This window comes from Strongylocentrotus purpuratus, unplaced genomic scaffold (genome assembly GCF_000002235.5).
Source record: "Strongylocentrotus purpuratus isolate Spur 01 unplaced genomic scaffold, Spur_5.0 spur5_scaffold_2, whole genome shotgun sequence".
In the NCBI taxonomy this organism is placed as follows: domain Eukaryota; kingdom Metazoa; phylum Echinodermata; class Echinoidea; order Camarodonta; family Strongylocentrotidae; genus Strongylocentrotus; species Strongylocentrotus purpuratus.
Genome location: NW_022145605.1, coordinates 38,364,549 through 38,377,051, shown reverse-complemented (window position 1 = coordinate 38,377,051; position 12,503 = coordinate 38,364,549).

Here is a 12,503-nt window from a genome sequence, read left to right as displayed (position 1 = left end):
AAGAAAAGAAAGAAAAAAAATCTTCAGCACAAATTAACTAAGCTTGGTGCCTTACATGTACGTACCCGTTTATTATGCGAAGCAAATGTAAAAAGATATTGTATGAATCACTCACTGTATAACCTAGAAAGGTAATATAGAATACTATTTCGCTAATTTCCTCTCATAGAATTGTTGTAGTACTTACTTTAATCCAACCAACGAGTAATTTTGATAGAGTTTAGTACATTCTTGGCACACTGAGGCGTCCCTAGCCGAAGGGAAGGGGGGGGGGGGGGGAGGGGGTAAATTTTGAACAAAGTTCTAAATTTTCCAAGAAAAAAAATGCCGACAAGGCCAATCTTTTTTATTGAATAGAGGACAAGCAATATACAACGTAAGTCATGTTTTATGTCCTGAATTTAAAACCACGCATCGCAGAAACGTTAGAAATCACGTATTTATGAAATTAAAAATTGCTCAATTAGGAAGCAGTAGTTCAAAGAGCATTTGATTTTTATGGTTTGAAATTAATCATAAGTGTTTTTCTGTTATTGTGTTTCCTTATAACTGTAAGGAAATAGTATTTCGTTTAAGAAAAAAGAAGAAAACTAATTCTCTGCTTCTTTGAGGTAAAAAAAAATTACGTCCCTTGCATGTTCCATTTTCTGACAAGACAAATCAACTAAGTTTGGTGCCATACGCACCCACGTATTATGGGAAGAGAGTCTAAAATGATATTGCACGAATTATCACCAATCACTCACTGTATAGCCTAGAAAAGAAATGTAGAAATAATATTTTGCTCATCATGTTTTATATTGTTGTAGCACTTGCTTTACTGCCACCAACCAGTAATTTTGATAAAGATTGTTTGCAAGAAACAAAAGAGCCGACAATTGGTCGTCAGATTTCTAGATTCATCGACAGATGTTCAAATTTAATTAATGAAGCAATACCGAATTGTAAAATGCCACTTTTTTGTGATCAATCGACAGGACATAAACAAATTTAGAAAGTGTCAAAGTAAAATATTTAAAGGGGTATCACCCTTCCACTCCTATTAACGTTCCTGGTGGCATATAACATTAACCTAGTGCAGCCGCCAAAAAATTGCAAATGTAAATGATAATTCTATAATAATTGATGTAGATATCTAATTTGTTTCATATTTTTTGTTCGAATAACAAAATTCATAAACCACAACAGTAACAAATATTTCGTTAGGGTTAGGGTTAATATATTTGTTTTGTACATAACATATTTATTGTTTTATCATCTTCATAGATTTGTAATCTTTGGAACTGAAAAATAGACTGGCATATGGCGCAACCATTTGCTTCTCTGTTTAATTTGTTTAGTAATTCTGTTCCATATGATCAAAATGAGAAATCACGATTTACCTCCATTTTGTCTTGGCGAACAAAGCCTTAGGTCCATGTGATACCAATAGCTGTTTTTATATAAGGCTTTCAATCATTACCTTCGTATATGTCTAACCTTGTAGAAATAAACCCTTGTGATAACAATACCTGTCAAAATGGCGCTTCATGTAACGCTGTAGTCGGCTCTTTCACTAACTACACTTGTGAATGTCCAACTGGATTCATCGGAGAAATTTGTGAAATGGGTTCGTATAAAACATTTTAATTCTGTATAAACTTATTTTACATGGAGTTGAGCTTCACTCATTGTTTTGTTTCCTCAAAATGATATTATGTTATCGTCTGGTTAATCTCTAGTTATACCATGTGAGTCCAAAAAAAAGTTTACACCTAGAAAATTGCTAATTATTATAAAAATCATCTATGAAAAGTAAATCATTTGTTATGAAAGAGTGTTTTTTCCCCAATAATTTGGTATCACATTTGTGTGGTGTGTGTTCACGCTTGGATGAACAGTCGGTATTGTTTCCGAGAGTGCAAAAATGGACTTGCGCCAAAGTTGCTGAAGTGAAGTTTGATCCGTTCAAATTTTTATATACACGCTAAGCCTTGTTGATCGGGTGGTAATGTCTTTTTTCATGACCGTGTTAAATGGGGGTGGGAGGAAGGAGGGGCGGCTGATGTACCATTTAAAGACCAACCAAAAAGTCCAGAGAAATTGCGCCCTGTTGTGAGTGACAAACTCAAACCAAGCCACTCTGTGTAAAGATGGCTCTGAGAACCCCATGTTTAAGGCTCGTTCAGACACACTCCCTTCACCTCCCCCCTCCTCGCCGTGGTTATTTATTTTTTTTTTACTTTTGAAAAGAATGACAATTGACGATGGAACCCAAATGAGGCGCGTATTCACTGAACTCTGTGTTATTATTAAAGACCAGAAGGTAAAACGTTACCAAAAATCGACTTGCGCAAAAATAATAAAGTGAGAGAATGAATTGAATGTATCAAATGAGATGCATTGCATATGTTTTTTGCTAAACACACACACGCACAAATGTTCTTTGATTTTAATATGAGATATGTGTGGCATGATTAAAGTTGTAAGAGATGTTATTTGGATCTGCAAAGACCAAATAAGTACCCAAATCCCAATCGTTTTATTCAACATCACACAAGCAACTTTGACGCAAGTCGATTTTTACACTCCCGCAAACAATGCCTCCTGTTCATCCATGCGTGAACACAAACCACACAAAAATGATACTAAATGATTTGGGATAAAACACTCTTTCATAAGATGTATAATAATTTACTGTTCATAGATGGTTCTTAGAATAATTAGCAATTTTCTAGGTGTAAACTTTTTTTTTTTTTTTACCCACAATGTATATCATTATATTGATTTCATTCCCCGATATATGTCCTACATGTTTATGCATGCTTGATGACAACCCACTGTTGTGCATATAAGAAAGGACCATTGTCTTCATATTTCATGAAACTGTATTTGATAATAATCTTGTTCAGACGGAGGCAAGTTACCCTGGTAAAGGTCTTGTGAAGAGCTAGTCGGGGTAAATATAATGAGGTAGGTGTAAATGTCGGAGTAGTGACCGTCTTAACGATAACCGTGTTAGCTACGCGTACCTTTACTCCTTCATATTTACTTCTGGATTTTTCCAACTTTCCAACTTTTTCCAACTTGGCTTCACTGGGTCACAACATGGCGGATAAATTTTGTGTTGTGCTTGTCCAACAAAGCAGTAGTCGCCATATTGTGTCCAACTCGAACAGGGTTAGCCAAACTCTGTGTAAAGATGGCTCTGCGTAAGTTACGCTGTTCGGTGGAAGGTCGTGTTAACTTTATTACTACTACTACTACTAATACTACTACTACTACTACTAATACTACTATTACTACTTCTATTACTACTACTACCAATACTACTACTACTACTACTACTACTACTACTACTACTACAACTACAACTACTTCTACTACTGCTGCTACTTCTACTATACATACTACTACTCCTACCACTACTCAGGCGCACCGGAAGCAGTTTAGGATGGGGGGGTGAACAAACATTCCAGGGGGCTCACCTTCCAGGGGCAGTGTCGTAATGAACAAAAACGTTTGGTAGGGTGGGGCAGAAGAAAAATTTGCATCACCACCACTCTTACACATTACATGCAGGCCCCGGGGAACGTTTTTCAAAGAGGAGTATTAACGATCAGGTAGAGCGTAAATTGACGTGGCGTCCAGGGCCTGAGCCCCGACAGGGCGTCAAGGGGCTGAGCCGCGGAAGCTCAGGGTATTTAGGCATATTACGGTCAGATAAGCATATTTAGATACCTTGTTTGTGACACTGGCAGGTCACTAATTGGCGGGGAGTCCAAGGTGTAGAGCCCCCGGAAGCTCATGGGTTTTTAGGTTCGGTTAGATAAGCATCCAGGGGCTCTCTTTAAGGCCATTGATGTGGTGCAGAGGGCAAAGCCCCCGGAAACTCAGAGGATTGAGATATTAATAATTACGGTCAGATGAGCATCCAGGGGACCGCCTTAGGGCCCTTGGTGGGGTCCGGGTGCGGAGCCTCCGTAAGCTTTGGGTCTTAGGTATATAATTACGGTCAGATGAGCATATTTTGATACCTCTTTTGTGACATTGGCATGTCACTTATTTTTTCTCTCTCTCTTTCTTTCTTTTTCTCCGCTACATACTTTTTTTCAAAAAGTAAGGGGGCTCGAGCCTCTGAGCCCAGCTGTTCTACAGGCCCTGACAGAAAAGGCTTCTAAATAAACATATTTTGGCCGACTGTAAATTTGGAAATTTCTAATTTTCCAACAAACGCAAAAAATGGTTTGACTTACAAAAATGTTTAGAAAAAATACCGGAAAATCATGTCATTTCAGCAACATTTGTAAATCCTTTTGTGAATCCGTTCAAGTAAAATCTACATCCCTTGATTGAAAAGATTGAAAAGATTTTTTTGCCACCACAAAATTTTCAGCATGCTGAAAATTTGCCGACGGACGCGATTGTTAATTTCGGCCGTCTGCGGTCGCTAGCGGATTCGTCAGCGACAATTGAAGGCAACACACAGTGGTTGGCGGGAAATTCAATGTTGCAATTAGCTGCTTAACGTAGCTTGCGGTACCCCCCCCCCCCCCCCTATTCTTCATAGTGTGAGCCGGCCTTTACTCTTAGAATCGATTCGACTGACTGAAGTCTTCCTGTTGTTTGCAGCTTTTATAAACCTAATAGCTTGTAGTTAACGGTACGTAAACTCTGTTTCCAAATGCTATAGTTTTAGTTTACGTTAGATTTGTATTTCTTGTGATTTTAGTCTAACGTCTAAATCTCAGTAGCCTTTAAAGGTACTATGTCCCTTTTGCAGCCAACCTCAAACTCTGTAGAACTTTGCAGGAATTATGAATATATATATGGACATTTAAAGGTACCTTTAAAGGGCCACTCTAACCCAACTAACATAGCCCTTTAAAACATGAATACACCTCGACTTATTAATATTCCAGCCTCTGATCTTTTTAGGAAATCTCTAAATTGACCAAAAAAAGATAATAACCATTCATTTTTCACAGATCTCACGCTTGTTGGGCTACGCACCTCGAAACTCACGTTGCTTCATGACGCATTGATTTGACGTCATTACGGGCAATTTGATAATTTCATAATTAGGAATTACGAAATTGCCAGAAACGTAATGGGATTATCAAGTGAATATTATTTTTCGGATAATTTTTTTTTTTTTTACCTCGTATGATATTTGTAACCGAAATTCTAAACACTTATGTTTGCTAGGAAAAGTTCTGATATCCAATGCCTTTTCAAATGCATCTCATACTTAGTCGCTACAACATAATCAGATTACATCAAACAATTAAATGACACTATCGTGCTGTCCTGCTTGAAAGTAGAGCTAGAAATATTTATCTGTTGCATTCAGCATGAACGGCGTCTTACCTCGACAAATTGCTTTTGTGTAGAACTACGATAGTGGCGTACGAAAATAAGAGTTAGTGTCTTAATGAAGGTTTTAATTTGTCTCTGCCGCGTATTTTCTTGCACAGTTCTAATTTGCCTTCTAAATCTGCCCCCCCCGTTTTTTCCGTCATACGTAGGGTTGGATTATGGTAGAATTGGCTTTTAAACCTATATTGTTGAGTAAGAAGACGACAATAAGGCCAACTTTAAAACTAGGATTAGAGGGATGATGAACCAAGTGTCAACCTCTTCATCCCGCAGTAATTACTTTCTGTAATCTAGGATTGATGAGCTGAAATCGTTTTTTCTTCTGATACTTAGCTCAAGGTTATGTTATTCAACTGAATTTACTGCATTAACAAATGCATCTTTATAGGACGGTGTCGTTGTCTGAAAGTGCATGATTACTATACCGTCAGATTTCCTGATATGACAAATGATTTATATTCAGTTGATTACTTATTTGTTAAATTTCCTGTTATAATTGTATATTTTGTACTTTTTAATGTTCGTAATTATATTCCCCCCCCCCCTCGCCGCCTTCATCCAAAAAAATATCGTTTTTAATGCATATAATTCTCAATGCAGCATTGCTAATGTAAACATGAGCAGATGGAGGAAGCAACAGGGTACAGCAGAAGTGATTGCTACCAATTAAAAATATCCCCTTTAAAAACTTATGATTAGATAATATTCATGACTAATAAAGATCAATAAAGGCTGTCCAGTACGTCATAATTGTGTTTTATCATCATAGCCACGTGGTTTTTAATTCATACTAATGTATCCATTGACAATAAAATGATGGATACTTTTCATTACAAGGTGTAAATAACATCAGCAACACGAGTCCAAACACACACAACCTGTGTAGGAACGAAAGAAACCCTAACATTTCGAATCTTCATAATACTATTGATCGAATTCAAGGGGTAAAACTAATGACAAACTTAATGTTTTGAAAATGTTTTCATTTTAAAACACCGAGAAATTAATCAAGCTTTAAAGCACATTATTTTTAAGGCACTATATTAAGCACTTCTCCTTTGTAGTAAAATATTATGTTCCTATCCTGTTATTTCTGGGATACCTGTCAACAAACATATTCATTTATTCATGCATAGTGGCCAAGCTCCGAAAAATATATTTCTAAATCATACAAATACGTTTTCACTACCTAAAAGATTCCATCCAAAGTATCACACTATACAAGACAATGATAAAAAGAAAGATTCTGTTTTGACACGTTGCTGACAGAAGTAGATGAAATATGAATTTAAACCTTCTTGTATGTTTTAGATCCCTGTTCTAGTTCACCCTGTAATGGAGGCAAATGTTTCATAACTGGTGCTGGTAATTCAGCTTATACCTGCCGTTGTCAGGATGGATCGTTCAATCCAGAAACTTGTCCAACTTCTGGTGAGTGCATTCTTCTGTAGTTCTCTTTTCTTTTATTTTTCTTTTCTTTTCTCTTCCTCCATAATCACAAACTCATTTTCGATTCTCCTCCAATAAACAAATGACTTTATATCTACTTTTGTTCTGCTGATATATATATATATAGATTTGATTTTAAATGTTAGCGCAATGAATATGTTTTCGTCCGTAAATGATATCATACGACTTAGGATAAATTTGACGTTTGACTTTGTTGAATTCTATTTGACTTCAACTTTTTCACATAATAAAACATCTAATGTCTGAATTTTAGTTTGCTGAAGCGTGATAATGATTACATTATTTGCTTTTTGTGTTTTAGATCCCTGTTCTAGTTCACCCTGTAATGGAGGCACATGTTTGATGACTGGTGCTGGTAATTCAGCTTATACCTGCCAATGTCCAGATGGATCGTTCAATCCAGAAACTTGTCCAACTCCAGGTGAATGCATTCATCTGTAGTTCTCTTTTCCTTTATTTTCCTTTTCTTTTCTCTTCCCCGTTTCATAATCAGAAACTCATTTTCGTTTCTCTTCCTAAAACAAATGACATATCGACATTTACATCTGCAGATAGAGAGATATAGATTGAATACATTTCCGTCCGTAAATAATATCATACAACTGTGGATACATTTGACATTTGACTGGGTTGAATCTATGTGACTTCACCTTTTTCACATAATAAAACATCTAATGTCTGAATGTTCGTTTGGTGAAGCGAGATAATGATTACGTTATCCGTTGTTTGTGTTTTAGATCCCTGTACTAGTTCACCCTGTAATGGAGGCATATGTTTGACTGGTGCTGGTAATTCTGCTTATATCTGTCTTTGTCAGGATGAATCGATCAATCCAGAAACTTGTCCAACTCCAGGTAAGTGCATTTCTCTCTAGTTCTCATTTTTATTTTATTTTTCTTTTCTTTTATTTTCACTTCCTCCATAATCAGAAACTCATTTTCGTTTCTCCTCCAAAAACAAATGACATATCGACATTTACATCTGCAGATAGAGAGATATAGATTGAATACATTTCCGTCCGTAAATAATATCATTCAACTGTGGATACATTTGAAATTTGACGGTGTTGAATCTATGTGACTTCACCTTTTCCACATAATAAAACATCTAATGTCTGAATTTAAGTTTGCTGAAGCGAGATAATGATTACGTTATTCGTTGTTTGTGTTTTAGATCCCTGTACTAGTTTACCCTGTAATGGAGGCACATGCTTGATCACCGGTGCTAGTAATTCAGCTTATACCTGTCAATGTCAGGATGGATCGTTCAATCCAGAAACTTGTCCAACTTTAGATGATTGCATTTCCATTTTCTATATGAGCAGGGGTTATTCTTTAAGATTTCAGACAAGTTATCCGAAATTGCATGATTACTAAACCGTCAGACTCTCAGATATGACAAATGATTTATATTAAGTAGATTACCTTTTTTTTAAATTTCTGGTTGTAATTTATTTTGTTGTACTTTTTGATGTTCGTATTTTTATTTTTGTTTTGGCCCCCACCCCTTCCTGCGTTCTTCCAACAAATATCGTTTTTAATGCATATAATTCTCAATGCACCATTGCTAATTGCTAATTTCAAACATGGGAAGAAAGAGGAAGCAGCAGGGTATAATAAAAATGATTGCTATCAATTAAAAACATTCCTTTAAAAACTTATGATTAGATACATGTAATATTCATGACTACTAAACACCAATAAGGGCTGTCCAGTACGTCATAAATGTTTTTATCATCATAGCCAGGTGGTTTTTAATTCATACTACTAATGTATCCATCGAAAATAAAATGATGGATACTTTTCATTACCGTGTCAATTAGATCAGCAACACGAGTCCAAACACGCACAAACTGTATAGGAACGAAAGAAACACTAATTTCGAATCTTCATAATACTATTGATCGAATTCAAGGGGTAAAAATATTCGAGTCAAACTGGTGACAAACTTAATGTTTGGAAAAGCTTATAGCATATTATTTTTAAGGCACTATATTAAAGGTAATACAAAGTTTGGGAAATTTTGAAAATTGGGTGGATTGTTATTCTTTACAATTTTGATATATTTGGATGCCCCTGTGGATGTAATATAGACACTAGAAACTTTAGCCCCTAAAACACTCTTGCTTTCGAGAAAAATTGAATATCAAAATTTACCGGTGCTCCCGGTAAATTTTGATAAATTTCAAATAGCGCCTACGGCCGTACAACGGTAGCTGCGACCATGAAAATCTTAAAATATGTACATGTAGTTGTGATATATATTTTCAAATCGGGAATAGCTAATTGGTCAATTTCAGTCAAGAACCATTGTTTTATAGCTTAATTAACATCTTGACCTTGAGAGGGAGCTATACAACATAAAGAGTTTATTATTTACAATTCAATAACTTTCGACTCGATTTCAACCGCGACAACGATCACTGAATATTGTAGGATCGCATATGCTTCCAATATGTTCATTTGAACCAAATTCATGACCCTATACCAAAACTTTGTATTACCTTTAAGCAGTTCTCTTTTGTACTAAAATATATATTATGTTCCTATCCTGTTATTTCGGGGATACTTGTAAACAAAGATATTCATTTATTCATGCATAGCGGCAAAGCTCCAAAAAATATATATCTAAATCATATAAATACGTTTTCATTACCTTTCCATAAAGTATTTTGTGTTTTTAATTTATATATAGACGTTCAAGTTGCTCTATTGCTGATATAACCTTACTTTCATTTTGAGTGATGTAAATAATTGCTCGTTTAACAAAATGTTTCCTGTCACATTTTGTATTCTCTATTCAGGTTTTCCGAATATGGTTGCATGTGGTTGCGTGGATTCCAAAGATTACTGCCTGCATCCTTTTAACCCAAAACAAATGCTACATGTTGTCTGTTGAGAGCCAAAAAGGCGTTAAGTTAATTGTAATGAATAGGACTCAACGTCCTTCTGGCTCCAAAAAATTGATAATTTTGTTTTTTTTCATAAATGAGTTTTCATGTGCGAAATTTTGTTCATAACAATATAATCATGTTTTCGTCTATTAACTGAACATATTCATTATTTAACATCAGTTAACAGAGTTTATTTTCTCTTTCTCTTCTTTCTAACCTTACTTGTTTTCAGTAGACTTCGTTTCCCGTCAGCCAGCACTCTGCTTCTCGTCATCCGTTCCTGTCAAATAACACTTGTTTATTATCACCATCTTGCCTTTCCTTTGTGTTTCTTCTGTCCGTGTTACTTTTAAGCTAGCTCTGTGAACTCTGTGTACCTATACTACGCTTCTTTAACTTGGTTACAAACTTTTTAAATCACACCCTTGCCAAACAGTTTATCCCTGTGAGTCTGGTCCTTGTCAAAACGAGGGGAATTGCATAGTGCTCCCTTGGGAAGCTTCGTCGTACTTCTGCTGGTGTGTCGATGGCTATTCTGGAGCCAACTGTGAAATGAAAGGTTTGGAGACTAAATAATTTCGACTGCACCCGGGGACTGCACAGCACGGACTTCTAAATTACCACACATCACTTTAATACCAATGCACCCTGTTAACCTGTGTTTATTACCTTGATTTTATTCAGTATTTGATTAACACAGTTTGAAGTGTGCATCCTTTGTGATTCTCTGTACACAAAATGAAATTCATGTTTTGTACATGCATGTTGTTATTGATATTCTTAACACCATCACTTTAAATAACTGTCGTTAATCCTACCCTAGTATGGCACTTAACATATTCAAAAAAATATATACTGTATAGATACGACTGCTAACCTCGGTGGTTTTTAGAATTCGATAGAATAACATTGTTAGAAAGAAAAAAAATTGCTAAAGGCTGAACTTGATTATATGTGATGATGTGAATATTTTGAGGGTGAGGTGACTGCATATGACGTTAGAAAAATCACTGTGTGCGTTGTGTGTGCTGTGCATATGTGGGTGCGTATGGGTAAATACGCATAAATATGTGTGTGGAGGTGTATTGTCCGTGTGTTCGTCTTTGGTTGTTTTGGTGTGAAAGTTATGTAATATACCTAATGTACGTGATGATTGTCACATGTAACAGGGAGAAAAGCCTCCCTATCGAATCGGAAACCCGAAAATTAAGTGCATTCTCAAAGACATTATCAATTAAGATTGAAGCCTAACTTATTTCACCCATTACCCTCATAGTGACGTCATCAGGCGACACTTTCCCTCCAGTCGTATCGAACTGTCCCTCGGACATCGTTCGAACGGTTCCGGCAGGAACGATAGCCCTCATGGTTTCATGGGTGGAACTTACGGCTAATGACAATATCGGTGTCCAGACATTTGAATCTAGCGTACCATCGGGGAATAATTTCCCTGCTGATACTACAACTAATGTGCAGTACACCGCGACGGATTTCTCCGGAAACAGCGATACTTCTATCTTGCTCGTTTACCGTGAGGGTCACCACCGAAAGTAGGCCCGGTCTACGGATTAAATCTGATAGTTGCAACTTTCGAACCTTCCGCTTGTACCGGTTTAAACCTAGTTTACCATCAAATCTAGGTATCATACGAGCTATGCTTTCCGTCTGTCTGCGCTGCCCGAATGACTGTCTTTGTTTAACAGCAGCCTTCTTTATGGTGTACGTTGCTTTTTCCTCTACCTTGAATAAGACGTACTTTCTTAACAATGATTCATTGAAGTTGATACTAACAGGTCATGCAAAACGGTTAAAACTTCTTATGGACATGATGTATCTGTCTCGATTAGAGAATAATATGAAATCAATATAAATTTAGATACAAGATTCACAACAGCACCGACACCGGCATAGGACGGTGTGGATATCTCATCAACGATCCGACTATTTCAGACTGATGAATAAATATTGACCAATTTGTCTCCTTCCCACCGCTTTTATTTTCATCGTGGTTTATGTGTGTGTGTGCTGCTGTGTGATTAATAACTTAATAAAGTATGTATTGCGTGCATGAATAATACAAATGATGTGAGTATGTGTGTCAATTTGTATACGTATTTAGGTAAGTATAACATCTACTTTCGTAACATTCCTATCGGTGGTAGCACTGATATACTAATCTTCCATTAAAAGCACATAATTATGGCATTCATTAGTTATACTCCGGTACTGCACTGTTTATTATCTAAAAGACTCTTTTCTTGTTTAATAACTTCGAATATTTTATTCTTGCTGCTAAAAATTGTGTATATTTCGAGGGGAAAAAAATCAGATATTTAAGTATATGTTTCAACATAATTATGTATCCTTCATAGTAACTCACAAATGGTTTTCATGATTATAATTCTTTGCGTTTTTTTTTGTTTGTTTCAAGAACCGAGTACAGCACTTCGAAATGTTCAGTCTTAATCCAAATAATGTATGAAAACTTTGCGTCATAGCTAATGCTTATGTTTTTTTTATTAAGCTGAATGAGAAAAAAATGTGCTTCCGACCCAAATGGATGACTCATTGTTTCTTCTATTCAAAGATGTTTGTGATCTTCATGATATATTGAAAAGAAATGAAGATGTATGTTTTTTCCGAGCCACAATGCATAAAACAAAAATATTTTTTTAAGTGGGAGGCTTCTTATTTTAAGTAGAAATCCAAGTCAAAAATCTGTGATAGGAATAGATGTGGTCAAAGTTGCAATTATGTGAATCAATTTATAAGAAATAAGAAA